Raw genomic sequence first — 12,871 nt, forward strand, 5'->3', positions numbered from 1 at the left:
ACGCTGGCAGGACTATGTCGCTCGGCTGGCCTGGGAACGCCTGGGAATTTCCCAGGAAGAGCTAGAGTCTGTGTATAGTGTAGTAGTGGATAGTAATGTAGTGTTCGAGTCTGTCGCCAGGAAACGGGAGGTCTGGACCGCCCTACTCAACATGATGCCGCCGCGACCCTCAAGGGCAAGCGGATTGAGAAACGAACGAACTTGACAACCTGCTGAACATCTCGTGGCCAATTTTCCACGCTAAGTGTCACGGGAACTGATGGGATCTTAGGTTGAGCTGGAGTTGGCAGAATTGGGGCTGCTCACAAATCATGGCTAATAGTCATTCTCCAAACATGTGTATTGATGCACGTATTGTGCTCTTCAGTCGAGTGTAATATTTGGCTGCTGTAGTGTCTTGAATTTTTACAGTAACTCGTAATAATTGTTATCGGCCTGGGTGGCTGGATTTGTTTTGTGTTTCATCTGCAACTGGGTCAGGGCTGAAGCTTTATGGTTTGATTTTTGTAAACCTCTGCTTATATCTGCAAGAGAATTATCAACATACGGACACTGGTATCTTTGACCTTTGTATGCCATTAACTGCAAAAAATTGAAATCGCAAATAAGATCAGCTTCATGTAAAAATACTACACAACCCGAGGAAATGCTGGTTAAATAATGGACTTTGATGACATCCCAGTTTTCAAGAATGTACTAAATATTACCGTTAAGAGTAGCGTATGACCTAAAATTGAGCAAATGTTCGTGCAGTTACGAACATTACTGCTGTCCATCCTGAACTTGTTTAAATTACTGTACAAGGAAAGCTTAGCTTGTCTTTTCTATAAAACAACTATTAAAGACCACTCACCCATTCAACCTCGCTCCGTTAAGCTGCATCTTGAAAATGCATACGATAGCCCCAGTGATCCAAAAATACTTTTAGCTGCTCACCCCATGCGATCTATAATGTATTTATTTTCTCACAATATTAATATTTCACCGCACACGGCAGTCTGGTGTAATGGAATTCAACGGTGGGTAGATTATGCATATGCTGCCAGAACTTGGTTTCTGAGAGCATTTGTTGTTCTTCCAGCAGACATCATCGAAAGCAGCGTTGTGACTGGTAAAACAAATATGTGCATCCCAGCTGCTGCAGAACTTGCACATACCGTACACACACCAAGCCCCACTTTTGCGCAGGGACTAAGTGAGATGTGAGTGAATGTTTACCATGATCAATGTGGTGTGCCTTTATCTTCAGCAGAAACTGTCTTGCCCGTGTACATTGGTGAAAGCCAGAGAAGGCGTGCAGGCAGATACCTGAAGTTGTTGCCAGCCATTACCGACATTACTAAACAAGTCTGAAATGTTATAACCCAGGATACGTCCTCGCAGATTTGACCACGTGTGGTCTGTGTCCAGATTCACCAATTTATTATTGAGCAATTGGACATGACTCCTTGAGGTTCATGACCAACGAGCAGGCATGGTGTAAAATGTATTACAAGTTTTCAGTCTATACGTGTGTGTACCCCACATGCAAGCTGTGAGTCATACATGTGAGGTATGTTTGGTTTGATTTGCTGAGCACAGACCTAAAAGACTAAGCAGCCCGCAAAAACCGATATTAAAGTATGATTCTCTTGCATTGAGCAAGGACTTGGGAAATGCGACGCTGGGAGGAAATTATCGGGCTGCAGCTTTAACATCCTTCACACCTTAAAACGAAACACCACCTCCCTGGCCTGTGCCTTTGTGTCTTGCACGCCCAATCTCGGGACGATCTACCATCGCAGCTTATTTAAGTTGCTCGGTTACAGGCGCACACCACCAACCACACCCACCTTTCCGTTAATTAGCTTCAACTCGGCCATGCCTTTCCGCAGGTCACTTCTATCCGTCAGTCCTGAAGATAAAAATCGCTGTTGGCCAAGTTTCATGTCTCGGTGTCCCCTGCTGCCAATGAACAAACGGTGCCACCGTATCGCACACTTTTTTTTTTACACACTTTTATTGAACTTGCCCTTTTTATATTTTTTAAAATCTTTGACGCTTGATATATTCAGATCTATGAAGCCTAACGAGCTGAATTTTTGTCCACTGACTCCTATCGCGTGAGGATTCAAGATTTAATTCAAAGAATCGGTGCCTTTCCTGGGTCTCTTTTTTTAACTGAAAATGTTATTGCACAATTTCAAATATATTACAATTATCCAGACAAATGAACTATTGTTATTGTCTGGAGTGAGATGTTAGAATTAAGTACATATACAAATAATTTATACAAGATTAATATATAATTGTGTCATAAATTAGGTAAACAAACTTTTTCCATGCACACTTTTATTTGCACTCAAAAGTAGAAAAATATTTTGACCCCAAAATTAATACAATTTGATGTGCCGAATAAAAGTGGACGGCTTGCATAAAGAAAGTTAATCACATCGAAAGGAAACCACTCACTTTTATTCAGCACATCAAATTTGATTAACTCTGGGGTCAAATAATTTATTTTCTACTTTTGAGTGCAAATAAAAGTGTGTGCATTAAAATAAAAAAAAAATTTGCACCTAATATATTATATCTGTATTGTTTAGCCGAGGGCTTTGTGGCAAGCGACGCAAGCGGTTTTTTGTTGCCTCTTGATTGAGAGACCCAGGGCTCCCCGTGTCCCATTGCGGTTCCTCGGCTCCGTGTACACTGCATGCATCCGCACACGCTCCACTTTAGAGTGGCTCAACCATACGCTGCTTCATGGATGAGAGTTACGATGCTGCTTTATGGGCGATATGTACTGTAGCGAAAAAAAAACGTGCATCTGCAATATCGCATTGGCGGTGGTGCATAAGCACACCTCACAAAAACTCAATACATTCGTCATATCAATGCCCTAAAAGTGAAATAACAATAGACACGGTTTCAGCATCCGTGGTCCTCGAGCTGGCTATTAGAAGCAACCCAGTAATCATCCAGGGTGTTGTAGACCGGTGTCGTTAACTGTACCGGGTGCCTTTTAAGGAAACTGAATACAAGCTGAATGAACGGGGTTCTCTTATGTTGGCACCTCGCCGTGAGAACAATGGCCTACACAAGATGGGCCATTGGGGTGGGGGGGGTTAAGTATAATTGTCGAGAAGAGGTTGCACTCCCAAAATATGTTCAGCCGAAAATCCCAATTACCCCATTAACTGCGTGGAATTGCAAGGCAGGCTGAGGAGCACGTGCATGCGGTTGGACTGGTGGAGTGTGCGCCCATTGCCATTATTGCTCCTTTGTTTCTTAGCGTAATTGCCAATAAGGCTGGGGGAAGGTGGATGTGGTGAGACCAGTGGTGTTGTTGCCCATTAGCGAATTGATCCCATGGAGGGACAATTAAAAAAACACAGTGCCTCCGTAGAGAACAGAAGATCCTGGGAGTACTATTAACGAAAATATATGTTCAGCCGGTCGCTCCAACGGGCTACACAGCCTGTGTGAGTAAACGAAGTGCCCGGGGCTTACTGTGAGTATAACTTGTCTGGGAAACTGAGTCCAAGGATACTATGGGTTATTCTTTCCATCAATGGGAGGCGGGGAATTGGTGGTGATGGTGGTAGTGGCTTATGCCTCCACCAAAGACGAACATCAGTGCAGGGATGTAGTCAAGCTGACCTGTCCTCTGTGCTATTGAAAGTGTTGGAGGGGGGGGAGGCGCTCTCCCCCCCCCCCTCCAACCCAGCTTAAATAGACGCTCCAAGCCTGGGGTGTGTCATTCAAACTCTGTCTTCTCGACAGACCTGTTCTTCTGAGGACGGCTGCTTGCGTTGTGGCCGAAACGTCGTGAGAATTATTTTATTATGTTTTATTTTTATTATTTTATTATTTCCATTCTACGTGACTTTACCGAAAGAACCAAGAAGAAGTGTTGGGTGACTTGAATGTACAAGTTGGAGTGATTGGAAGGCATGAACCAGATCACGTCAATAACAAACGGTAGGAAGCTGTTCGACATCTCTCCAGCCCATGGGCTTGTGATTACCAACACGCTCTGCGGGCATCTGCGCAACCACACAACATCGTTGATGGCTGTCAGGTTCAAGCAAGAACATCTGCCGGAATCTATAGTGATGGAAGCGTGAATGTGGGCCGATGTCCTTGACACCAGAACCTTCCGTGGAGCGGATTTGCCCACTGACATTTGGCTTGTCAGCTGTAAGATGGGCCTGATATTCTTTGCGGTGATGGGCACCCACCTAGCACCCTGCTCAAACCCAAAATTGCCTGGTCTTGATTAGCTGATGAAAATGTAATTATCGTTTGCAGCACGGGTTTGCATCGCCCCCCCCCCCCCCCCAGTGCCGGATTAAGCTAGTGCGGGTCCTGTAACATATGTTATAAAGGGGCCCTAAATAAAAGAAAACGTAAATATAAAAAAAAATTGTATTTGCACAGTAAAGTAATTGTATTTTTTCATTTGATATACAGCCAGATAATACGACAAATCGCTAACCTTAAACACCCAGTAGTTCATAAAAGTCGAAGGCAGTATAGTACTATATTAATAGAGCAAGTACAGAATCACTAAACCTGAATTGATAGCTTGAAAGCAGTTAGCGTGGGGCCCTTGAAAGTGCTACTTCTGCTACTAGGATAATCCGGCACTGCCCCCCTCCGAATGCCAATGGAAATTGGTGAGGTTCAGGACTGTGGTTCATGTCACTGCAAAGGCTGCATTAGGTATGCGGTTCAGACCACACCAGAGACCCTGGCTGACAGAGGAGGTCTTCCGGCTAGCTGAGAAAGCAACAGGCTCACTCCCACTGTCTGCACCTCGATTCGCACCGTTGTCTACGTGTCGTGGTCAAGGTTGACACCAAGGTTGACACAGGTCACACAGGTCACACAAGCTAGGGGAGAGGTACGTACTGGTCTGGACCGGTCCGGACCGGCAGGGACGAGAGGTGGTTGGAACCGCTCTGAGGGGAGGGGGCTGGCAAGAGCCAGGGCCCCGAGACACCCCCGCCCCTCAGAGGGAGGAGATATAAGACGGCTCCCGGAGAGCGGAGGGGGTCAATCTCAGGAGAAGCTGAAGGAGGTGCGGCCGGAGATCCTGGACCCCCAAGCCTCGAGGATGCCGCCCCGCTGGGACTGAGTGGGCTGAGTAGCTATAGGCTAGGGAAGGAGAGTAACTGGGTAGCTGTAGGCTAGGGAAGGGGAGTAAGGAGAAGAGAGCCGGAGGCTGTACCTCCCTAGGTTGTGTGGTTGGGCTGTTCCCCCAGTGAGTCCGGAGGACTAGTGTTATTGGAATAAAAGCGTGTGGCCTCTACGAAGTCTCTGCCTCATTCAAGAATACTACAACTGGTGTCAGAAGCGGCCAACGAACCTCGCCAACATGGAAACAAGACAGAAAGCGCTCACCAGGGGCCAGGAGAAGGACGTCGAGGGCGACGCTGAGCCGGAGTCGGGAACGCCATTTCCGGGGGACGGGTCTGCAGGGGCGGGCTCGGGTTCTCCGGGGCCCTCCAGGAGTCCGCCGACGTCGGGATGGGCGATCCAGTCGGCCCATGCCCGGCTGGCCGATCTCCTCCATGCCGCTGCCTCCATCCTCGACGAGCTCACGCTGGGGGGAGCGGGAGCACCGGGTGGAGAACCAGGCCGGAGGATGGGACGGGTTCCCGCCGAGAAACGCGCCATTCCCGCGCAAAATTTTGACATCGCCTCCGGAGGGGGAAACGTCACTTCCGCTGGGAATGCGGCCGCCGGAGATGACGTCACTTCCGCCGGGGGGGTCACCGCTTCCGGGGGAAATGACGTCACCCGCCCAGGAGGTCATGGGGCACAGGTGACTCGCGTCACATCCGGCATCGGCGGCCTTACATCGGGAGAAGCAGAGTTTTCGGGTAGGTGCCCGCCGATTTGGTCGGATATTTTGCCGCCGGAAGATGCTTCAAATACTGCACTTGGGACGCTGCTGTCTTCAAGGGGGGACTACATCCCGGCGCTGCAACAGCGCTTGCCTTCGCTGCAGGTTTTCGCGGCAAAGGGGGGGGACTGGGCTGCTTTTTCACGCCGTTTCGTGGCAAATGCCGAGACGGCTGGGTGGTCTGCCGACATCGCTCTCCGAGCCCTGCCTTCCGCCTTGGACGACGTGGCCTTGGCCACGTTCCTCCTTATTCCACGGAGGGAGCGCTCCACCTTGCAGGAGGCCCTCAATCGGATGGCCTTAGTGTATGGACCTCCATCCGAAACAAGACATCGTTTCGCCAGTCGGAGGAGGGAGGCGGACGAGACACCCCTCGCCTATCAGAGTGCACTGATGGCGTTGGCTCAAGCGGCCTATCCTCGAATGGACGATGTGGGCCTGGACTCCATAGTGCTTGAGAAGTTGCTGCTGCTGGCTCGGGAACTGAGGATTGCCGTCCACGTCAAAGATGAAGCTAACCTTTCCTCGCTGGGGGCGGCACATTACTTACACACAGAGTTGCTCCTCCAGCGGGATGGGCAGGTGGCGGCGTGCGCCGCTGCAAGAGTTGACGAGGTCCCGGATACCCAGGCCTTCGCGTCGCAGCGGGCCGCCAGTTGGAGGGGGGCCGACCGGCCTCGCCAAGGGGAAACCCGGAGGAGACACGGATCCCCGCGGGCGTGGGCTCGCGTCACGTGCTACAACTGTGGCCAGCTGGGTCACCTGGCATCGGGTTGCCCAGCACCCCGGCGCCGAGCTCCGGGTCGTCCACCATCGTCCGCCCGTCCACCGGCCGCTCCACAAGAACCCCAGGCATGTCGCGACACCTCACGCACACGGTCCCTGCCCGCATCTCATACACCGCATACACCGCCAATCGGCGCGCCACTAAATCGCGTTGCGTTGAGGGGGGGGGAGCGGAACGCGGCTGATGTTCGGGGGCCACTTCGCGCTGTTCAGTGGTCCGAGTTGGCCCACAGGGTCGTGGCCGCGGCGACGGGCTCGTCGGTTATTCTCGGGGATATTGAGGGAATTCAATTTCGATTGCTGGTCGATACGGGAGCTTCGGCTACTATAATTTCAGACCTCATATACAACGTGTTACCAAAGAGATGTCAGGCACTCACCCCGTTCTCCGTCCCTTGCTTTGCGGCGAATGGGGGTTCCCTGGGGATTATTGGCCAAATAACTGCACAAATTTGTATTGGCGACATTAAATTATCTGGTCCCGTTTTGGTTTCCGATGCCTTGGCCGTTCCCTGTTTGTTGGGTACGGACTTCTTGGGGAGGATGCCCATCAAAATTTTAATTGACAAAGGCTGCATCGAGCTTCCTTCGGGCCGCCGGATGGCGTTTCTGCCCTCACCAAACCGGCTGCGCACAGCTTGCACGACTGTTCCGGCTATGGCGTCTGAAACCGTGCGGATTCCGCCGGGTGCGCAGATGCTAATACCGCTTCAGTTACGCAAACCACTGGAGGCAGACGCTACGTCGGGGGTTTTGTTGTCTCCTTCCAATACGACCGAGCGAGGGTTGGACCTGGTGGGTGCACAAACGCTTGTGCCTAGAGATGGACAGCCCTTCATTCAGGTGCTGAATGCGGGGTTGCGGACGAAGGTCGTGCACCGAGGGGCTGTCATTGCACATGCGTCGCTGCCGCTGCACACTGACTCCGTCGCGGCTCATGTCGGTGAGGCACCGGCGTTCGGGACGCAGGTGGGTGTCGATGAGGCATGGATGGATTCTCTCTGTTCAGGGGCTGAAAATCTTTCAGAGTCACAAAGATTAAAGCTGCGCATGTTGCTTCGTGAATTTCCCGATGTTTTTAGCAAACACAAATTCGATGTTGGGTGCACTAATCTATTGAAACACCACATTGATACGGGAGATTCCGCTCCCATTCGGCAAAATCCGTTCCGATTGAGTCCGGCAGAGAAGGAACATGTCCGGTTGGCAGTGAATGACATGCTTGCCGCTGACATTGTGGCTCCCTCCAACAGCCCATGGGGTGCGCCGATTGTGCTTGTTAAAAAACATGATGGCAGTTTGAGGTTTTGTGTGGATTTTCGGAAGCTTAACAAGGTTTCGCTGGCGGACGCGTATCCGCTCCCTCGCATGGACGAGTCGCTCGATGCCTTGGCGGGGGCACGGTATTTTTCAACCTTGGACCTTTTGTCGGGGTTTTGGCAACTGCCCTTGGATGATGCTTCCAAACCTAAGACCGCGTTTCGTACGCCACAGGGCCTTTATCAGTTCAATCGGTTGCCCATGGGATTGCACTCAGCTCCAGCGACGTTCCAGAGATTGATGGAACTGGTCCTCGCTGGCCTGCAGTGGGACTCTTGTCTTATATATCTGGACGACGTGATTATTTTCAGCCGTACGTTTGAGGAACATCTGGACAGACTGCGGGCTGTATTTCTCAGAGTGCGATCGGCTAACCTTAAATTTAAGCCTCAGAAATGTTTTCTGTTGCGTGAATCGGTGCGGTACCTCGGCCACGTTGTCAGTTCTACGGGTATAGCCACCGATCCTGCTAAAACTGACTGTGTAAGAACGTGGCCCACGCCCACGTCTGTGGGGGAAGTCCGCAGCTTTATAGGCTTTGCGTCCTATTACCGCCGGTTTGTTGAGGGGTTTGCGACGATCGCCAAACCCCTTCATGCTCTGACGGCTAAGGGGGCTAAATTCCATTGGGGGGAAGAGGAAGACAGGGCGTTCAGGGCGCTTCGCGATGCCCTTGTCCGAGCTCCTCCCTTATGCTATCCCGATTTCACATTGCCCTTCATCCTGGACACCGATGCCAGCAATACCGGCATCGGCGCGGTGCTTTCGCAGGTGGTCAACGGGGCCGAACGGGTCGTTGCCTACGGCAGTAGAGTCCTGTCTCCGGCAGAACAACGTTATTGCGTCACCCGCCGTGAACTGCTCGCGATTGTCGTGTTTGTTCAACAATATCGACCGTACCTATACGGTAGGCATTTTACGGTTCGTTCAGATCACGCCGCGCTACAGTATGCGTTGAAAATAGACCAGCCGTCCGGCCAGCTGTCACGTTGGCTTGAGGTCCTACAGGACTACACGTTCACGGTGGTGTACCGGAAGGGGACACAACATTCAAACGCGGATGGCTTGTCACGCCTCCCTCCGGGTGATGGGTGCGCATGTTTTATGGGTTCGGGGAGATGCAAATCGGCCACGAGTACCGCTCCGGCTTCCCCCTTGGCGGCGGCAGCAGGGGTGGTCGATGGGGAACCTGTCACCGAGGGGGACTCACAGGTGTTGGTCGCTCGCGACTCGCTCCTCGATCTGCCTCTGGACGAATGGGGACGGTTCCAGATGGAAGACAATTCCCTCCTCAGGTTACGCCGTCGTGCGGAGAGAGGGGGAGATTGTCAGGGAAAGGTAGGTACTGTCAGCTTGCGGGAGGGTCTCCTCATGTCATGGGACGCCAGCTCGGGGCGTTACAAAATCGTCGTCCCCACCGCTCTGCGGGGCAGGGCCGTGTGGGCGGCGCACGAACGCATCCTGCATTTGGGTATTCACAAAACGCTCGCTACACTGCAATTGGATTTTTTTTGGCCGGGAATGGCGCGCGATGTCGCCGACCTTTTGAATAGTTGCACGCAGTGTGCGCGGCGGAAACACCCGGCTAGGGCGGCTTGCCCACCCCTTCAGTCCATTCAGGTGTCCCGGGTTAACGAGCTGGTGGCCCTTGACATTCTGGGTCCCTTCCCTGTCACCGCTCGGGGTAATAAGTACCTGCTGGTTGGGGTTGAATATTTCACCCGTTGGCCTATGGCCTGGCCCCTCCCCAACCAGTCGGCGGCAGCCATTGCGGAGGCGTTTCTCCAGGGCTACGTCCTGGATAAGGGCGCCCCGGAACGGCTGCTAACCGACCAGGGAAAGAACTTTTCGTCCAATCTTCTGCGGGAGGTTTGTGACCTTTTGTGCACGCAGAAGGTCCGGACTTCCCCCTACCACCCGCAGACCGATGGTATGGTCGAACGTCTACACCGGACCATTACCTCTATGTTGTGTCATCAGGTAGACGACACACAGTTGGATTGGGACCTGAGGATTCCCGGAGTTCTGGCCGCATATAGGTTGGCGCCTCACGCGGCCACGGGCTATTCGCCCTTCTACTTAATGTACGGCAGGGATGTCGACCCCCCCATGGAGGTGCAATTGCGGGTCCAGTCGGCGGCGTCTCGCTCGAAACTGTCCGAACACGCTCAGTTCAATATTCGGAAGTTGGTCGAGGCGAGGGTGGCCGCGCAGGAAAATTCCAGGGCAAGGCAACGGGCCAATGAGCGTCTGTATGATCGCCGGGTTACGGGGTATAAATGGGCGGTAGGGGATAAGGCGTGGCTGCACTGCCCGCAGGTGCCGCTGTCAACGTCATCGAAATTGCTGCGGCCCTGGCGGGGGCCGGTCGACATTATTCGGGTCGTTCGGGACCAGTGTGTTAGGGTCGCGTGCGGACGGCGTTCTTGGTACGTGCACCCCTCGCGCCTGAAGCCCTATGTCACACCACGCACTCACACATCTTCATCTCGCAGGGGCCGGCCGCGTGACGTGTCCGGCAGGTTGGGGGAAGGGCCTCGCGACCCCCTTGTTGTTCCGACACCCCCTGCCACTCTTTCGGATGCTGCAGGTGTGAGTCCACCTAGGGTGGCCTCACCGGAGGAGCGGGAAGCGAGCCGGCCGCCTGTCCAGCAGGAAGACGGCTCGCGGGCTTTGTCCCCGGGGCCTCGGGACGTGCCGGACGCCCGTCATTTGGGCCCTCCTGACCCTCCGCAAGGAACGCTGGCCTCTGGCGATGGACCCGCCACACGGACTCGTTCGAAGGGTCTCAGGTTCTCCTGAGACCTGTCGCAGACACACTGCCTCCTCGCGGAGCCTGGGTGTTCGAGTCACCTTGTTCGTTGGTGTGGTGTGTCCGCGGTGTTCTTGTGTACAGGGGGGTTGGGGTAAATTATTGGGGACGGTTGTGGTTGCTGTTCTGTTGTTGTTACTGTTGTGTTGAGGCTCACGCATTGTTCTTGTCGTGTTCAGAATTCCTGGTTCGCGAGTTAGGGTTGGGATGTGGATAGTGATGCAGCCGGGACGGCTGCGTGCTGTGTAGGGGGGGGTGATGTCGTGGTCAAGGTTGACACCAAGGTTGACACAGGTCACACAGGTCACACAAGCTAGGGGAGAGGTACGTACTGGTCTGGACCGGTCCGGACCGGCAGGGACGAGAGGTGGTTGGAACCGCTCTGAGGGGAGGGGGCTGGCAAGAGCCAGGGCCCCGAGACACCCCCGCCCCTCAGAGGGAGGAGATATAAGACGGCTCCCGGAGAGCGGAGGGGGTCAATCTCAGGAGAAGCTGAAGGAGGTGCGGCCGGAGATCCTGGACCCCCAAGCCTCGAGGATGCCGCCCCGCTGGGACTGAGTGGGCTGAGTAGCTATAGGCTAGGGAAGGAGAGTAACTGGGTAGCTGTAGGCTAGGGAAGGGGAGTAAGGAGAAGAGAGCCGGAGGCTGTACCTCCCTAGGTTGTGTGGTTGGGCTGTTCCCCCAGTGAGTCCGGAGGACTAGTGTTATTGGAATAAAAGCGTGTGGCCTCTACGAAGTCTCTGCCTCATTCAAGAATACTACATACGTACGAAGAAAGAAGTTCTACACACATACAATGTCCCACTTCTGAGACTGAAGTTAATCTTCGTTCAGAGGTTCTGAGAGCTGTGTGGCGCTGCAAGAATGAGTGGTGGTCGTGGATTGCCGAGCAAATGGAAACTGCCTCAGAAGCTCACGATCACAAATTGCTCTTTTAATTCCATTTAAAAAAGTAAAGAGTGCCATACCTATTACCAATCTTAAGGGAAAGAGTCGTGGTGTCAAGTGTACTATCCATTGCACCGTGGCAACATCCATAATTAAATAATAGGATTTTCCCCTTTTTTCTGGCAACAAAACCGGTGTTAAGTTGTTAAAACACCAAACTGAAACCTTTTTACAAGGAATAATGTCTGCATTAACCACAGTACTTGTGGTCAGAATGCAAACAAAAACATACTCTGATAATATATGCATTGTCATTGAAACTGATTGGTCCACACCAGACAGCTTTCTTTTGAGCCTCGTCTCAAACGGTGTTCGACCAGAGGACGCCAAAAGCAGAACTCATTTGAGATGCACTTCTTAATAAAGACAGTGGCTAACTCATGGCAGATGAACCTTGTGACCTATCAGTTTAACACCTAGGCTTTCGCCTTGTAACCTTTGCTTCCCCCAATGTAGTGGCAATTGGCAAAGACTATAATACTTATTATTATTGTTATTATTATTGTAACAATAATAATTACTAACATTTTACAGCCTATTATAATATAAATAATTTACAGTTCCCTTTCAATCCACTGCTGGATAAAGTCCTTTTCACATCCATTGCCCGACAAGATGTGTGTCTCACATGGGTTCCAACTCTTGTGCGATTCACCAACCCTCCTTTCCAAGTCACACTTGATTTCACGCATGCATCATCACCATTGAAAAAAAACGAGCCCTAATGGCCTCTCCTGCAGTTCAGAACAAAGAGATCAATTCGAGAGCGCATTGATTGCCCAGAATGCATTGTTTATGCCGTTTTAGTTTTACACCTCATGTGGCGTTAAAGCGTTTACCCAATTTACGCGGCATTGGTAAAGTTAACACCCCCCACCCCCACTCCACCGAAAGCCCAGGCACAACTGGGCTCGGGCATTTTGTTATTCTGCCGCCACAGTGTGTGGCTATCATTCACGTGTGAATTTTTTCTCTGCTCGATATCCTGATAGGACCCATTGACCCATTGGGCGCCTGAAGCAGAAATAATGTTTTTGTTCGTCAATTTATGAAATCCCAGTCGGGTATAAACCGGAGATATAGTTAGAGAAGTAAGAAGCAGATAAGATGGAGAT

This window comes from Lampetra planeri, chromosome 29, assembly GCF_965212315.1.
Source record: "Lampetra planeri chromosome 29, kcLamPlan1.2.h2, whole genome shotgun sequence".
In the NCBI taxonomy this organism is placed as follows: domain Eukaryota; kingdom Metazoa; phylum Chordata; class Hyperoartia; order Petromyzontiformes; family Petromyzontidae; genus Lampetra; species Lampetra planeri.